General features: G+C 32.3%; 1 long non-coding RNA gene across 1 annotated transcript in view; it reads right to left on the minus strand.

The window, feature by feature from the left end:
* Positions 1–2,384: 2,384 nt before the first annotated feature.
* The window catches only part of LOC127164897 (uncharacterized), a 65,599-nt gene continuing 49,348 nt past the window's right edge, over positions 2,385–18,635 (minus strand). Inside the window, exon 3 of the long non-coding RNA XR_007827718.1 lies at positions 2,385–2,701. This is a non-coding gene — a long non-coding RNA (uncharacterized LOC127164897). The remainder of the gene's footprint in view (positions 2,702–18,635) is intronic.

An 18,635-nucleotide genomic window follows, 5' to 3' on the forward strand; every position in this document is an offset into this window, starting at 1 on the left:
CTAATCATGTTAGCAACATGCTAGTAGCTTGTTAATCATGCTAGAAACATGCTAATCATGCTAGCAAGATGTTAATCATGTTAGCAACACATTAGTAACATGCTCGCAGAATGCTAGTAACTTGCTAATCATTCTAGAAACATGCTAATAACGTTAATCATGCTAAAAAACAAGCTAACATGCTAAAGACATGCAAATCATGCTATGAACATGTTAATGACATGCTAATCATGCTATAGACATATATGAAAAATGTTGACAACATGCTAATCATACTAACAACATGCTAGCAACATGCTAATAACTTGATAATCATGCTAACAACAAGCTAGTAACTTGTTAATCATGGTAGTAACATGCTAACAACATGCTATCTATCTATCTATCTATCTATCTATCTATCTATCTATCTATCTATCATGCTAAAAACATCTTGACAACATGTTAATCATGCTACCAACATGCTAGTAACATCTTAGTAACATGCTAATCATGTTAGAAACATGCTGGTAACTTGCTAATCATACTAGCACCCATTTAGCTTTAAAACAATTTTAAACATCAATCTATTTCAAACTGAAAATCTGCTCACTTTCAAAACTTTTAAAACCTTTTCAGACTTTTTCAGACTTTCTGGCAGGCTTTCTCAAGCCAACTTCAAAGTTTGTCTTGACAGTGTCAGTGTTGCTGTTTAATATTTTTTGGAACCTATGATTCTTTTTTTGAGATTCTTTGATGAATAAAAAGTTAAAATGAACAGCATTTATTCAAAACAGAAAACATTTCTAACAATATAAGCCTTTGCTATCACTTTTTATCAGTTTAATACATCCTTGGTGAATAAAGTATGAATTTTCCTTTAAAAGGTAAACAATAAAAATTTACTGACCACAAAATTTTAAATGATAGTTTATATTGTTACAAAGGATTTCTATTTTAAAAATGAAAAAAAAATAAATAAATAAATAAATAATAATAATAATAATAATAATAATCAGTATATTACAAAATTAGAAAAAAAAATCTATATATTAGAATGATTTCTGAAGGATCATGTGGCACTGGATTTATAATGTTGAAAATACAGCTTTGCATCACAGGAATAAATTACATTTTAAAATATATTTAAATAGGAGAGAGTTGAAATAATAGTTGTGAAATAATATTTCATAACATTACTGTTTTTTCTGTATTTTTGAATTAATAAATGCAGCATAAAAATTGATGAGCATAAAAAAAAAACTTTTGAACAGCAGTGTAACTGATCAAAGTTACAGGATTTTTTTTTTTTTACATTGTTACAAAAAAATCTGTTTCGTATAAAGAATGTTGGGGGGTGATGGGGGTTTCCAGTGTTCTTTGAGCAGTAAATCCACATATTAGACAGATTTTTGAAGGATCATGTGATACTCAAGACTGGAGTAATGATGCTGAAAATTCAGCTTCGCATCACAGGAATAAATTACATTTTAAAAAATATGAGAATAAAAAATAGTTATTTTAATTGTAATAATGCTGTATTTCACAATATCACTGCTTTTACTGTATTTATGATCAAATAATGGGTCAGCATATGAGATTGTTTTCCAGAAACATTAAAAAGTCTTACCTACCTCTAACTTTTCAAAGGTAAGCATGTCTGAGAAATGGCAATAGGCTGTGAAAGTTGTTTCATGACATGTAGAATCTGAGAAAGGACGCTTCGCTTTGTGTCTGCACCGCAGAGGAAGTCTCACACATATCTCACACATAATAGTTGCAATGAAAATAATTACAGTATTCAGCATAATAACGGCAATTTTATGAGCAAAATACTGAATGCTGAATAATGTGCAGTCAGTTTGAGGCCGAAAAGACTGAAAACTTGATAATACGCAGTCAGTTGGAGTCTACCATTACTGAAGCAACAGTGCGATCAATCGCTGCAGGATTGCTGCGTATTGAACATATATTTGTGACAGTGTCATTACAGACATCTATCGCTTCTCATCCTCTGTGACACAATCAATTTCTTATGCATGAAACCGATTTTCGGCAACCCGACTGCTCGATAGGCATCGAAAATAGCCCGTTCTTCCTTTGTTTGTGCTAATAGCTTTCTCTTTATATTCCTGTTACGTGCCGAAAGAGCAAATGTATTATTAATGCGAGAGGACTACATACCATCTATGTGATAATGTAAAAAAGTTCCATCAGAGATCATCTTTTGTTGTGCTCCTTGTTGTCTTTCTGTATGTGGAGCAAAACACCCATTTAAAATTCAAATGTAATCACATTTTATTGTTGTACAAACAGTTCAGTACATAACAGCTTGGATTACATATTCAAAACGTTGGATTATGAATTCAGTTCACTTTATAAAACAACAAAGCGCAATTACTGATGCACAATAGGCGTCTGTATGAAACCGAAAATGTTCTTAATGGCTAATCTGAGTGTAATCTAAAGCCCGGTGTCACTGTATGTCCAGACAGGTGGGTTCCCTGGAAGGACATATGGTAGCGCGGCTTTACCATCTGCGCTTCTCGTCCGTCCTGAGCTAATGATGGAGGGCATGTATTCTTGGCAGATCTTCTAGAATGATCTGCGGACCGCGTAGAGTAAACTAGTTTCTCTCTCCTTCGCAGTCTGTCCTTTGTTGTTGCAAATAACCTGCCATCCATCAATATGATGCATCTTTAAGAGGGGCCGCAGTACCACCCTGCCAAGACAACAGTTGGAAACCTCACAGTTACTCAGTAACAGCCCTTTAACAGAAGACAAATGCTCTCCGCTCTGTGTTTCATCCCAAGGCACTGCAGAGATCAGTAACAAAGGTTGGCTGGGTAATGTTTGCATTTGCCTTTCAAATTTACTTCACACAGCAGTAAATACAGAGCTCTTCACATACCTACATACATACATACATACATATATATGTATGAAGACTTCAGATGCAAAACCCTCAGTCTGACATTTTTTTTTTTCTTTTAAATTACCATTTTTTAAATCAGGCTTTTATGTTTAGGTTCGGTAATTTCACTTTAAAGGCAATGAAAATATTAGTACATAATAATATAGTGCCTTACTTTCAAAAATGTCACTTTAGTCAATTAATTGGTATTTAACAAATATGATCATCTTTTGCTGCCAGAAAAGTCAATGTGTGCTTTTTTGGGAAATATAATTAAAATAAAATAAAATAAAATAAAATAAAATAAAATAAAATAAAATAAAATAAAATAAAATAAAATAAAATAAAATAGTATTTTTGGGTGACTAATCCTTTTCATCCTTTGATTTTTATTAAGATGGAAATATGAAAATAATAATAATAATAATAATAATAATAGCAAAAAAATAATAATTAGAATTATTAAACGCTGGTTCATATGCATGTCATCTCTTCCCTTTACCAGCAAAAGCTTCTAAGTCCACAGAACCAATCAGAAGACACAAATAGAATCATATGATTTCAAGATGAATGATGGCCCAGATAAAACAACTGGAAAAATCAATACAGAAAACTCTGAATAATATAGTACAGTAGGTTATTTATTTATTTAATGTGTGCTTTTTTGGCAATAAAATAAAATAAAATAAAATAAAATAAAATAAAATAAAATAAAATAAAATAAAATAAAATAAAATAAAATAAAATAAAATAAAATAAAATATGAATTGTATTTTTTGGGTGACTTATCCTTTGATTTTTTTTTTTTTTTTTTTTTTTTTTTTTGTATTAACATGAAAATAATAATAATATAAAAAATTAATAATTAGAATTATTAAACTTGCAGCCTGACAACTGAATGCTGGCTCATATGCATGCCTTCACTTCCCATTTTCAGCAAAAGTCCACAGAACCAATCAGAAGACACAAATCGAATCACATGATTTCAAGATGAATGACGGTTCAGATAAAACAACTGGAAAAATCAATACAGAAAATTCTAAATAATACAGTACAGTAGGTTTTTTGTTTGTTTGTTTTATTGTTTGTTTTTGTTTTTACAGTGAGGGTTATTATTGTTAACTAAAAACCATGAAACATTTTCTTACTTGAAATAAAATAGATATTAATTGAAACAAAATATATATATATTTAAAAAAGTCCTCAAAGGAACATTTCTCATTTTTATTTGTTTTGACTAAGTTCTGAAAAGACTAAAACTAAAATATTAAAATATAGTCAAAAACAGACAACAGAATAAAAAAAACACACAAGTAAAATTAAACAAAATATAAAAATAAAAAATCTAAATATTAATAAAAGCTATAATAGTATATCGGATAGAGTATGTTGTTGAAATAAAATCTTAACAAACAAAAAAAGTAAAAAAAATACAAATTAAAATTGTTACCAAGATGGTCACCAAAATTGAAACCTCAAAGGGACTTGACTGGCCATGGATCATATGACTTGTGCTGGTTCTATATGGTTGTCACACCCCTGTGAACTGTTTCTGTGGTTTCCCCTTGTGTATGCCCTTATTTGGTCTTTCCTGTTCCGCTTTCAATTATTACGTCACTGTTTGATCATTCACACCTGTCTCCCCCTGATTGGTCTGTGTATTTAAGTTTGGTTGTGTTCCCCGTTTGGTTGTCGGTTATTGTTTATGTCACTCCGTGTATTCTAAGCCTTTTCATGTCATTTTGCGTTGGATTCCCTGCTGTTCCTGTTCCTTGTGTGGATTATTAAATAAATGTGCATGTTCCAGATTCTCCTCGTCCCTACTCCTCATTCCCCGCATGCGACAGCGTGACAATGGTAATGGCAGGAGGAAAATTATTTAAACTATAGTGGATGTTAGTTTTGAATAGTAACCTGTAGCAGGCAAATATACATATACTGTATCTAGAATTAAGCAAAAGTGAAAATAAGATGAACTTGGAGTGCTCTGCATTCACAAAGCACAAACTGTGCATATTGACAAACACTAAGTGAGATGTGAGATTTTTTTTTTTTTTTTTTTTTTTTTTGAAAAAAAAATGATATGAAATGAGTTGAATTTGAAAATGGTCATTATGCATATGCATTATTTCAACTGGACTTAAAACAGCAAAGACGGCACATTGAGAATTGTTTAAAGTAAACAATGACCTAGTACTTTTCTTTTGTTAAAAAATATTTTTGCAAGCATTTGTACTTAATTTGTAAAGATTTTTTGTCAGAAAATTCTATAATGAAATTCATATGTGGGCACAGTTTATATTTGTCTACAAAACTGATTTCAAGTATTAAGCAAAAAACTTTAGATCAAAAGGTTTTTAAAATCATGAGCAACATAAATTCTGTCAAGTATGCCTAGACTGACCAGCTTATGTGTGCTAAAACTACACTGTATATAGGAATATTAATGAGAGATCGCATTAAGGATGCAAACAAACAAAATGATTTTTTTCTGCTATGTCTATAAACTAGTCTAGTTGAATTTTCGGTCATGCCTAAAACTTGTGTTTGTCAAGTGACCCAGCTGACACCGGAAAACGGCTCCACAAAATCATCGCTATCACATCCTTTGAGTCATTTCCCCGCACGCTATTTTAACTTCTCAAGCCTTCCTTTCATCTCCCATTAAACATGCTTCTTCCCAGTGGAGCACACAGAGCAATTTTCATGCACATGTGATCCGTTTTTAGTCTGTCTCTCTTTTCTAAAACTTAGTCATCGTGTTTTAATTTTGTGCATTTGCTTGATTAGCTTTAGTCCTAAATAGGGTTTTCATCTTACCTGTCGATCCACACGTAATGAATTCGATAGGGGGCCCTTACACCCCCCATCACTGTCTAATCAAGATTATTTATGAGTATCTGAGTGCTATTACAGTAGAAGCGGGCTGCTGTATAAGACTGCAGATGTGTAAGACCTCCTCAGGTAACGCTGTCACATCACTCTAATGTTAGAATCAATCACACAGTAATTGAGTCTATAGGAAGCTCTGTTCAAGCTTAAATAACTTTTTCGCAAGTGTTAATTAAGTCAAACAAGGGCACATTTCTAATTGTTTTTACTATTCTTAAAGGAGAAGTCCATTTCCAAAACAGATTCACATATAATGTACTGGCCCCCTTGTCATCTAAGATGTTCATGTCTTTCTTTCTTCAGTCGTAAAGAAATTATTTCAGCATTTTTCTCCATATAATGGACTGATATGGTGTCCTGATTTTGAACAAACGTTATATACAGGTGCATCTCAATAAATTAGAATGTCGTGGGTGGAAACGTTCATTTATTTCAGTAATTCAACTCAAATTGTGAAACTCGTGTATTAAATAAATTCAATGCACACAGACTGAAGTAGTTTAAGTCTTTGGTTCTTTTAATTGTGATGATTTTGGCTCACATTTAACAAAAACCCACCAATTCAACAAATTAGAATACTTCATAAGACCAATAAAAATTGTTGGTCTTTTGGAAAGTATGATCATTTACTGCGTATGTACTGAATACTTGGTAGGGGCTCCTTTTGCTTTAATTACTGTCTCAATTCAGCATGGCATGGAGGTGATCAGTCTGTGGCACTGCTGAGGTGGTACAGAAGCCCAGGTTTCTTTGACAGTGGTCTTCAGCTCATCTGTCTCTTGTTTCTCATTTTCCTCTTGACAGCACCCCATAGATTCTCTAAGGGGTTCAGGTCTGGTGAGTTTGCTGGCCAGTCAAGTACCACCAACACCATGGTCATTTAACTAACTTTTGGTGTTTTTGTTAGTGTGGGCAGGTGCCAAATCCTGCTGGAAAATTAAAAAAGCATCTTTAAAAAGCTGGTCAGCAGAAGGAAGCATCAAGTGCTCTAAAATTTCTTGGTGAACGGGTGCAGTGACTTGTGCAAAAAACATGACATTCTAATTTATTAAGATGCACCTGTATGTATATGTATATATATATATATATATATAAAACTCGCAATTCTTTTCTTCTCAGAACTGCAAGATATAAACTTACAATTCCATGTTATGAAGTCAGAATTGCAAGATATAAAGTCACAATTCTGACTTCTTGTTCCTAAGAATCACATGATATAAACTGACAATTGCGAGAAATAAAGTCAGAATTGCGTTTAAAGAACAAAAACCTTGCAATTTTGAGCTATAAAGTCAGAATTGCAAGATATAGTAATTATTCTGACTTTTTTTCTCAGAATTCCATGATATAAACTTACAGTTGTAAGAAATATTCGAAATTGCACAATATAAACTTGCAATTTCGAGTTATAAAGTCAGAATTGTGAGATCGAGTCTGATCTGCAATTCTGACATTTTTCCTCAGAATTGCATGATATAAGCTTATAAAGTCAAATTTTGAGGGGAAAAAAAGACTCGAAATTGCGTGTTATAAAGTCAGAATTACAAGATATAAATTCTGACTTTTTTCTTACAGTTTTGACTTTTTTCTCCGTGTTATAAAGTCAGAATTGTGAGATATAAAGTCAAAATTCTGATTTTTTCCTCAGAATTGCGTGATAATAAAACTAAATATAAATAAACGTGAAATTGCGATAAATAAAGTCAGAATTGCAATTCTGACTTTTATCTCACAATTCACTTTTTTTCTCAGAATTGTGACATAAACTTGCAATTCTGCCTTTTTTTCTCAGAATTGCATAATGTAACCTCACAATTGTGAGTTATAAAGTCAGAATTGTTGCAAGTCACAATTCACACTTTTTTTCAGAATTGCATGATATAAACTCACAATTGCAAGAAATAAAGTCAGAATTGCGAGATAACACGCAATACTGACTTTTGTTTCTCAGGATTGTGACAAACTCACAATTGCAATTTTGAGGGGAAAAAGACTGATATGTTCTAAGAATTGTGTTATAAAGTCAGAATTTTGCATTTATATTACACAACTCTGGCTTCATTTCTCAGAATTGTGAGTTTATATCACGCAATTCTGAGAAAAAAAGTTTCAGAAAAAAAATGGGCAGAAATGGGCTTCCATAGTAGGACAGAATGTCCAATTATGATTAATAATTCACTGTTCCTTCCACAACACTTTTTAGGAGGTAAGGCTCAGTCATAACACAACCAAATATGAAATCACAATGATGAAAAATAATCATTTACGTTCTCAATACTTCTGTACACAGCTGCAGAGTAAACAAAAACTTTTCCTGTCGGGCAATTAGGTGCCTGTGCCTGTATAAACACTGCTTTGAATTGCCTGTTTTTGTCACTTTCGGATTCCATTCGACCCAAAGGACTTCAGCGGCCCTGTTTGCTTCCACAGACTATTGAACCGCCACCCGGCTCCCCTTGAGTGGAATTTTAGCCTCCAAATATTGCGAGAGTCTTACTTTATCAAGAACCATAAAGAAACGTCGAGACATACATCTTGCTGAGTCGACTTTTAATCTCCACTGGGAGTTGTATGATATAAAATAAACGCCGGACTGCTGTACACACAAAATCAAAGCTGTGCTGACCTGCACCTCTTTGGGGTTTCGGACAGCAATATTAGCCTGTGTTTTAGATTCCTAGAGAAGCAGCTAGCGAGAATGAGGAATAATGTTGCATAAGTACCTATTCACACCACCATTGGCTGTTGGCAATGCAGCAACACCACTGAAAAGCCAGTTGTCATGACTGCAAGAAAAATACCTGGGTCAAATATACTGTACTTTCCATTGAAAGCATCTACAGCAGCCATTGTGAAAATATGGCCTTGTGCCATCATTCAGGAATCCATTCACTACAATCTTGCTGAAGGTTAAACAGCATCAAAACTAGGTCCAAAAGACTTAGTGACTATTTCTACCCTAGGCAACATATTGATTTGTTAATCATATGCATGATCTTTTACTGACATGCTGATTATGCTATATTGCGTACAGTACTGTTGTATTGCAGTGCAATGCAACTGCATGCTGAAAGTTGAGTGGAAATGTATCAAAAAACTTGATGTTTTTTAAACAGCAATTTGGCTAGTAGTCTAGTAACAAGAAATTATGTAATCTACAGTAGCTTGTACTGGGCATTGTGTGATATAAATATTGTTGCTTGTTATGTTTCTCATTTGTAAGATGCTTTGGATAAAAGCATCTGCTAAAGGAATAAGTATAATGTAACGCTACCTGCTCTTGGTAATTGAATGAGGAACATTCTCATTTGAGAGCATTTTAGTGGACAATTTCTATGCGGCCCTGAGTGTGAGAGGTGTCATGCATTACTTTTAGTAAATGTGTATCTGTTTGTTTTGTCATTTTTGTAGGGGAGTACTGGAAAAAGAACTGTGCTTAAATGTGCACTTGTAGTGTACTTCAAATAAGTGCATTTTTAAAAACTGTATTTGCAGATAATAAAAAAAGTAATGAAATAAAAGGCCATTTTTAAAGGATAGGTCACCCCGTTTTGTCATAGTTTATTCACCCTCATGTTGTTCCTGCTGAACACAAAACAAGGTATTTTTTGAAGAATGTTAGTAACCAAATAGTTGCTGATAGCTATTGAATCCATTGTATTTTCCCTACTATGAAAGTCAATGGCTCCCAGCAACTGTTTGGTTATAAAACATTCTACAAAATAAATGATTTTGTGTTCAACAGAAGAAAGAAAATCATACCGGTTTGGAACAGCATATAGGTGAGCAAATGATGAAAGAATTTTATTTTTGGTGTAAGAGAGTACACTTCATATTTTTCACTTTATTATGTTTTAATAACCTTTTTAATGCTTTAAAGTAGGGCTGTCAGTCGATTCAAATTGTTAATCTAATTATTTACATGGTGTTTCGATTATTTAATCTCATTTTTCGCAAAATAAATTTGACTGTGAAAATACCCACAAAAGGTAATTTAAAGCTATTTTTGTGTTAAATGAGAAAATATCAAGTAGACATTACAAATTGTAGCTTCAGAAAGAAATGTTTCATTTGATTCAACATAAAATTTATTACACACAAACATTTAGGCTGCAACAGCCTAACGTAAACTGTGGAACATAAATGAAGATAATTTGAGAAACATAGTATTTTTTGTTCATATGATGAAAGTGATTGGTAACCAGAACAAGCTTTGTTACCAACAGTCTTCAAAATACCTTTTTTTCATGTTCCACAAAAGAAAGGTTTGAAAGGACAGCAGTAAATGATGACATAATGTTTTAATAAAATGATACTTTAAATAAGAAACTAAATCTGCCAGCAGGTGGCGGTAAATGTCTTTATGAGTCATTCATTTATTCATTTGACTCTTCAAATAGCTGATTCATTCAGAAATGAAGTACAGCTCTCTTTATGCAAGGCCTTTTGAATCATTGATTCACACAATTCATTCAAAATGCAGATTAATTCAAAAACTAAACACCGCTGTGTTGCTTCTGCTATGGCTTCAAAGGTAATATGTTCTCTGCAAAATTGAGCAAAAAAACATAATATTGTGTTTAAAATATAAAACAATATCAACATCTTATTTACTGAACTGTTGTATAAAATCACATTTAAGCTCATGATAGATCAGGACACAATCAACACTTTTGTCATATTGCTCTTGCTGCCCGTGTGATATTGTGTGATATGTGATATATGAGACAAAACACATACAGGGACATTTTTGCACCAATATCTTGAATTTTAGGGCATAACTGCATTTGTAAAGTTGTTGCACTGCACCACATTTGTCAACAGTCAACTATATGAAATATAAGATGACGTACATATTTCATAACTAATTAACACGTTGAACTGACAGGCCTACTAGAAAAATGCTTATTTTAATGCACTGGCTAACACACTAAAGCATGTCATTTTAACTGTGGGTATGTTATTCTGTGTTGCATTAATAACAGTTAAAATGTCTTAAATGGACTAAATTGCAACTTGAAATTACAAATACTTTTAAATACGTATGTTTCAACAGAAACTAAATTAAATAGTTGTTTACCATAAATGCTTGTCAGTACATTCAGCAGTACATTTCATCCATATTTCAAAGACAATAGAAGTTATTATGAAATGGCATGCATTCATACACGTTAGTCATCGGCATGGAATAAGAATGCTGTTGTAGTTAGCAGTAGTGGCCTGACATGAGATGTGCTACTCATGTGGGTGACGCAAGTTCACGCAAGAATGTCTTGTCATTTCCTGATCCTGTTCACCCCTTTGTATTTCCTGCCCTTTCTCCACTGCCCTGTCAATAAAAAGTGGCAATAAGGCCAAAAAATGCAATAATAGATTTCAACAGAGCATGAAAATTTAACTCCAATGATTTTTTTTTACATCCCAGACGAGGTATTGTGTTAGCTTATTATTCTGTGTGTTAGCCCCCAGCACCAAAACGAATGCATTAGCTAGTTTTCAATGCGTACCTGTACTTTAGTGCACTAAAAAGCTACTAAATGCATGCTGATTTGTTTCTACTGGAAAATTACACTCATGTTGGTTTTGGTTTTGAACTGTTTTGAAACATTCTAACTGCTTTCTAACATTTTGGACTCGCAAACAACCCTGATACTTTACTAGCTGGTTATAAAAGCTTATAGTCAAGGTTTCTGGTTAGACCAAACAATGACAGGGTCGAAACCAGTTGTATTACAAACAAGTGTGTGAAGTAAAAAATATTATTTTAAGTTGTAAATACAAAGATAGCTGAATTACACATTTATTTCACAAGAAAAACTATTTCAGTCATTCTACTTCCAAATTTCATATGTATCAATGTTTTACTTTCTTTTTTTGTGTAATTGTGAAATTTACCAGCAATTTTTAAGTGCTGGTGAAAGATTTTGACTGCAAGAAATATTCATTTACAATCTTCACACATCAAATCTACCAGATCCTTGCTTATATCAATTCTACATTTTAAAGGGTCATGAAATGCCTTTTTTAAAATAATTTGTTTCTAAAAAAAAAAGTTTTTTAACAGTGAGAATTTTTTTTTTTTTTTTTTTTTTTTTATGTTTCTTTAAATAAGTCTCTTCTGCTCACTAAGCCTGCATTTATTTGATCCAAAGTACAGAAAAAAAAAAAAGGAACATTTTGAAATATTTCATTACTATTTAAAATAACTGCTTTGCATTTTAAAATATTTTTAACATAATTTATTCCTGTGATTTCAATTTTTAGCATTTTTAGCATTATTACTCCAATGACATGATCCTTCAGAAATCATTCCAACATTCTGATTTGCTGTTCAAAAAAAAAAAAACAAAACATTATTATTATTATAATGTTGAAAACAGCTGAGTAGACTTTTTTTCATGATACTTTGACGAAAAGAAAATTCAGAGAAACATTTATCTGAAATAGAAATCTTTTGAAACATTATTAATGTCTTTATGATCACTTTTAATCACTTTAAAGCATCCTTGGTAAATAAAAGTATTAATTTCTATACTTTTCTTATAGTGTGTAAATGCTTATCTTTGGATCTTTCTATTCATCAAAGAATCCTGAAAAAAATTGTAATCAGCTGTTTTAATGATGATAATAATAATAATAATAATAATAATAATAATGATACATGTTTCTTGAACAGCAAATAAACAATGATTTCTGAAGGATCATGTAATGATGCTGAAAATTCAGGTTTGATCACAGGAAAAAATTACATTTTAAAATATATTCAAATAGAAAGCAGTTATTTTAAATAGTAAAAATAGTAAAAATCATATAAATGATCATTTTCTAACCCTGATTTTAGCACTCCATTGGAAGGGGCATGTGCTGTGAGATTTCAATGTAAACACCCACTGCTCTGATTGGCTAACATATTCGCATATGAAATGAGCATATGAAAACAGCCACTCAGATTAACTATTCATGAAAAGTGTTGATTCTAGCATTATATTTGGGTTGTAAAAACATAATAAATCTATAAAACTATAACAAACTATAATAAATGTATAGTATGTTTTAATTGTAGAGTAACCCATTATGCTGTATGTGTAACTAGAACCCTTTGATTCTCCAATTCATGACCTCTTTAAAAGTATAATATGCTACTAATAATGTACTAATTATTCACCATCACAGACCTCAGAGGAACTTTGTCACATTACCGTTCTCTTCAGATCTACTGGTCCGTGGAGGGTGCAATAAAGCGTACACAATGTTTATGACATTTAATTACGCTGAAAAAAGACTCGCCGGCAGAGGTTCGGCACCCTCAAACTTTTTCATTAAGAACGAGATTATAAAACCTCACGTGTTCCCTTCCGCTCACATCCTTTCCTTTCCAGACATGCATTTCATGTTTGGGCATCAGATGTTTCTAAACAGCGCAGACAGACTCTGAGATACAAAGCCGAGGCCAGTGTCATTCTTTCACTTTTCCAGACAGGCTTTTCTGCAGCAGACAGCCTGTGCTCACAAGCCCTTAGCGGAGACAAGTAGCCCGAACAACCCAGAAGTCACTTCAAAGACCTTTGAATCTATTCAGCAGAACCTTGGCAGACGTCTGAAGGTAGAGATGCGACCTCGGATTCTTCAGTTTCGTAACTCCTTTATAAACATTATTTCTGGCTCAGCCTTTTGTATTGAGTGCGCATTTGAGCGATTATAAGAAACGCCTGATGTTTTTATAATAAAGAGACACGGTAGCAATCCAGACTGTTATTCAGAGGATGCAATGGAGTCGATGGCTTGAATGCAGTCGCCTTATCTCAAAAACAGACACGAGTGAAAATGCTTATTGAGCGCATTCACAAACTCAAAGTCGTCTGCTGTCTGGTAACTTTTCTATTTTAAAAGCTTGTCTGTGCAGCGTCTACTTTCACAGCACAACGTAGCCTCCAACTTAGGTCAGCGAGGTTCGTGGAGCATATCCCTGCAGAATAATGACATTTTGATTCCCCTGGATCCCCTTGGCGGCGTAAAAAAGTCAGGTTTGATTAAAGGAGCGGCAGGCAAACTCAGGGGTAAAGCGACGGCCCCCTGACTACGAATGCATTTTTATTCTCCGAATCTTCCGTGATGGATGTTATCGAATATCAAAAGTCACCGGCGGTAATGATTCATGTAACACGGCCTGTAATGGAGGTGTTGCAATATCACTGTTGTTAATACTGTATATTCCTGTGGCTTTGAAGCACAATCACTCTCTCGTGTTGCCCTGGGTTGGCATTGTGCAGACGTTATTTATTTTTCCCACATATTTCATATTCGTTCCGACGGTGGAGGGAAACAGAATTCTTTTTGACACCATATTGTTCAAAACATTTCTCGCGGTCCGCTGAGGGCTGCACAGCGTGTGGCGGTGGATGGCAGTAGCTCTGAAAGTGAAGGACATTACCCTTGCTTTTGAAATTATTTTCAGATTTATGCTCTTAGCAAAAAAGAGATTTCATCTTAAAGCCAAAGTGTTGTGTTTTCCTCGCTCTAGCTGAACATGGAGAGACAACTCTAAGGAAGTAAGTATGTTTCTGATGACATGGCATGAATTTAGAGCAGGATTATGCATTTTTTGGACCAATGCCAGACAGGAAGAGCATTACAATTTTATTTTGAATGATTCATTAGCACTTATATTACTATATATTATGTGAAAAAAAACAGTATGAGAAAAGAATTCACAGGATTCATAAATCAGTAGGCAAAAAGTAGCCCCATACAGCAAGAAAGACAGATTTTTGTGACTAAATATATACTAAATATATGTTGTAAACAAAACCTCAGTGAAATATATTTTTGAAATAGAAAATACATATAGTTTCAGCCTTTATATACGAAAATATATTTTAAAATGTATTTCAGGGGCAAGAAAATATATTTCCAATGTTACTGTAACCTACATTAGGGCTAAATGCAAATGTGGATGAAATAGCCTACTAGAGATCTATAATATAAATCTAATAACTAGATTTATAATGATTTAATATTAATAACTGTATGTTGTATTATTGTATATATATATATATATATATATAAAATTATACAATGATTCATTCACTGTAAAGTATGATCCTTGCTGATTTTCATGTTCACAAATGTTATAGAAAATATTTTTTTTCTTCAAATGTAATATGTGGATTTTCTTCTCTCTCTCTCTCTCTCTCTCTCTCTCTCTCTCCTTCCTTCCTTCCTTCCGTCCTTCCTTCCGCTTGAAGTATATTGGGCAAAATATATTTTCTAAAATGTACTAAAAAGGCCAAAAATATATCAGTAAAATATATTTACATAAATATATGTAAAAATATTTATACATAAATATATTTTGTTTTTTACAAACGTATATTTTCAACATATTTTAGCAAATATGTTTTGTGGCCCTTTTTTTTTTTTTTATATTTTGAAATATATTTAAAAATACAGTTGATGTCAAAAGTTTACATACACCTTGTAGAATCTGCAAAATGTAAATTATTTTACCAAATGAAGAGGGATCATACACAATGCATGTTATTTTCTATTAATTACTGACCTGAATAAGATATTTCACATAAAAGACATTTAAAGTCTTCAAGAGAAAATAATAGTTTAAATGATAAAAAATGACCCCGTTCAAAAGTTTACATACACTTGAATCTTAATACTGTGTTGTTACCTGAATGATCCACAGCTGAGTTTTTTGTTTAGTGATAGTTGTTCATGAGTCCCTTGTTTGTCCTGAACAGTTAAACTGCCTGCTGTTCTTCAGAAAAATCCTTTTCAGCATTTTTGTGTACTTGAACCCTTTCCAACAATGACTATATGATTTTACGATCCATCTTTTCAAACTAAGAAAACTGAGGGACTTATATGCAACTATTACAGAAGGTCCAAATGAGGAAAAATGATGCATTAAGAGCCGGGGCGGGGGGGGTTTTTTTTTTTTTTTTTTAGTTTCTTGAGCTACAGAAGATACTTACATAAGTAAGCAGACAAAATAAGTAAAATTGACCCTGATCTTCAAATTAAAAAAAGTTTTCACCCCTGGCTCTTAATGCATTGCGTTTCCTTCTGGAGCATCAAAGGAAACCCAATGCATTAACAGCCGGGGGTGAAAACGTTTTAAATTTGAAAATCAGGGTAAATGTAACTTGTTTTGTCTTCTGGGAAACATGTAAGTATCTTCTGTAGCTAAAGATTTTTTCTGAAGAACAGCAGGCAGTTTAACTCTTCAGAACAAACAAAGGACTCATGAACACCTATCACTAACCAAAAAAAAAAAAAAAATAAAATGTGGATCATTCAGGTAACAACACAGTATTAAGAATCAAGCGTATGTAAACTTTTCAAATGAGGTCTATATGTACACGTCTTTTATGTGAAATATCGTATTCAGATCTATACTAAATAAAAAAATAACATGCATTTTATATGATCCCTCTTATTTTGGTAAAATAATGAATTAACTTACTAATACAATGGATGCTTTGATGATTGGCAACATGATGGATGCATTGATCAGGATATCTAAATTGCATTCACACTACACAGACTGTACTCTTTTAATAGCTGCAAAGTAATTACTTATTCAAAAAAGCTCAGATATCTGCTCAGATTTCAGACACAGCTATAACTTCATATGAAATATCTTGTTTGCCTATTGAATTGACTTTCACAAGCTCTTTTATTTTTCCTCTATCATCCATCCCCTTCAGTTCTGGTAAGTAATTCCCACTTTTTTTTTATGATCCAATCAATGAAAATATAGAAGTTCTATCCCGCTTTTTATTTGCTCTGCAATACAGTAACTGTCCAAAAATTTGGGGTCAGTATAATTTTTTTCCCTGTTTCTGAAAGGAGAAAGAAAGAATGCTCACCTAGGCTGCATTTATTTGATTAAAAATACAGTAAAAATAGCATTATTGTTAAATATTATTACTATTTCAAATAACTGATTTCTGTTTAAATACATTTTAAAACGTAATTTATTCTTGTGATGCAAAGCTGAATTTTCAGCATCAGTACTCCAGTCTTCAGTCACATGATCTTTCAAAAATCATTCTAATATGCTGATTTGCTGTTCCAAAAACATTTCTTCTTATTATTATTCCTGAAAACAGATGTTCTGATTAATATGTTTTGTAGAAACTGATGTATTTTTCTCTGAATTCTGTGATGATTAGAAAGTTCAAAAGAACAGCATTTATATGAAAGAGAGTGCAGCTTTGATGTGTCGATATAATTCAAATAATAAATGGGCAAAGTTTTTGTTTGAGAAAAAAAAAGTATAGGATAAGATCTGACCTGTCAGACATGCATTAAAGGAAGGCTTTGAATATAACAAGAACCTTTTAAACTGAGTGGTATCCGAGGATTTGTTAAGTGCATATGCTAAAAGCATCAGGCGACTATGTTTTTCAGGTCAAAGTTGAGTCGCTGTGAGCTCAACTATACAGGCACAGGATATTGGTCTTTACTCTGTATGAGCTTGTACTTCAAACCCTGACAGCCCTGTTTTAAGTGTGTTTGTATATTGTCAGTGATTGCAGAATGTACACAATGCAGTTTGACAGTGTTTCACAACTTGTAATGAATAGACTACACAAAGATGCGCATGTGAATACAGCGTCTGTCGGCTCTGGTACATTGTAATGGATGAATTAGTTTGCTAACAAGCTCAAATCAGATTGTTAGACTACAATTATAATTCGAGCATCTGCTGAATAAATTAGAATAAGCTTAGGTTTGGTTAATGTGTAATTGGTCATTCTGGGACGTACAAGTGTGTTGTGAATCTATAGCAGCATTCAATTATTATTCCCAAGGCTTTGGTTAAAGAGTAACTGTCTGATAAAACATGACAATATGAGCCAGAAACTATACGGCTATTTTCAGAAAGTCATACTACTAACTATTTCTGTAATATATAGTGAGCAGATTTTTACCTGGATGAAAACTGATATTTGATATTATTTACATGATATTTTCTATGATTTACAAGATATGCACACATCGATATGAACACTGCACACTACAGCTATCACAAATGCAGTGATTTTGTGTTAAATGGAAGTAATGCAAACCCCTTTCAGATGGTGTAACTACACCATGTGAGATTTTTTTATAATCAGCCAATTAAAAGTAGCTATGTATTCTGAATATATATTATATATTATATTTTATTTATTTATTTATTTGATGTTATTCAAACGAGCTGTAGCCATGTACTCTGACAAAATATTTATTTATTTATTTATTTATTGTCATTCAAATGTAGGCATGTATTTTGAGAAAATATAAACTTATTTATTTATGCAATTATAATATACATTATTATTATTCATTTTATTTAATAATTTAGTTTTATTTAATATTTTATTATCATTTGAACATATTGTAGATGTGTATTCTGTCAAAATATACACTGTTCTTATTATCATTTAATTTTTATTTTATTTAAATGTATCATTTCAACATATCGTAGAAACGTATTCTGAAAAGACTGACATTTTTGTGATGTGGAAACAATTTTCATTCAGAAATTCTTAGCAAATTTCACAATTGCAAGTAACACATTGAATTAAACATGACATTTTGAAGTATAGATGTATTTTTTCCTCAATATATTTTATATATTTTCATAAAAATATTTTTTATTTATTTATATTATTATTTATATACTATAGCAGATGTATCACCGCTGTCCAATTGTTATGGCCAAACAATGTTAGACACTACTCTATACATTTTTTTTATCATTGCAAAATGTGTTTGATTTCACATGAGTAAGCAGTATGCCAGATTCAGTATGCCAGTATTACATTTCAAATATATTCTGCATGTC

The sequence above is a fragment of the Labeo rohita genome, chromosome 5 (assembly GCF_022985175.1).
Source record: "Labeo rohita strain BAU-BD-2019 chromosome 5, IGBB_LRoh.1.0, whole genome shotgun sequence".
Classification (NCBI taxonomy): Eukaryota; Metazoa; Chordata; class Actinopteri; order Cypriniformes; family Cyprinidae; genus Labeo; species Labeo rohita.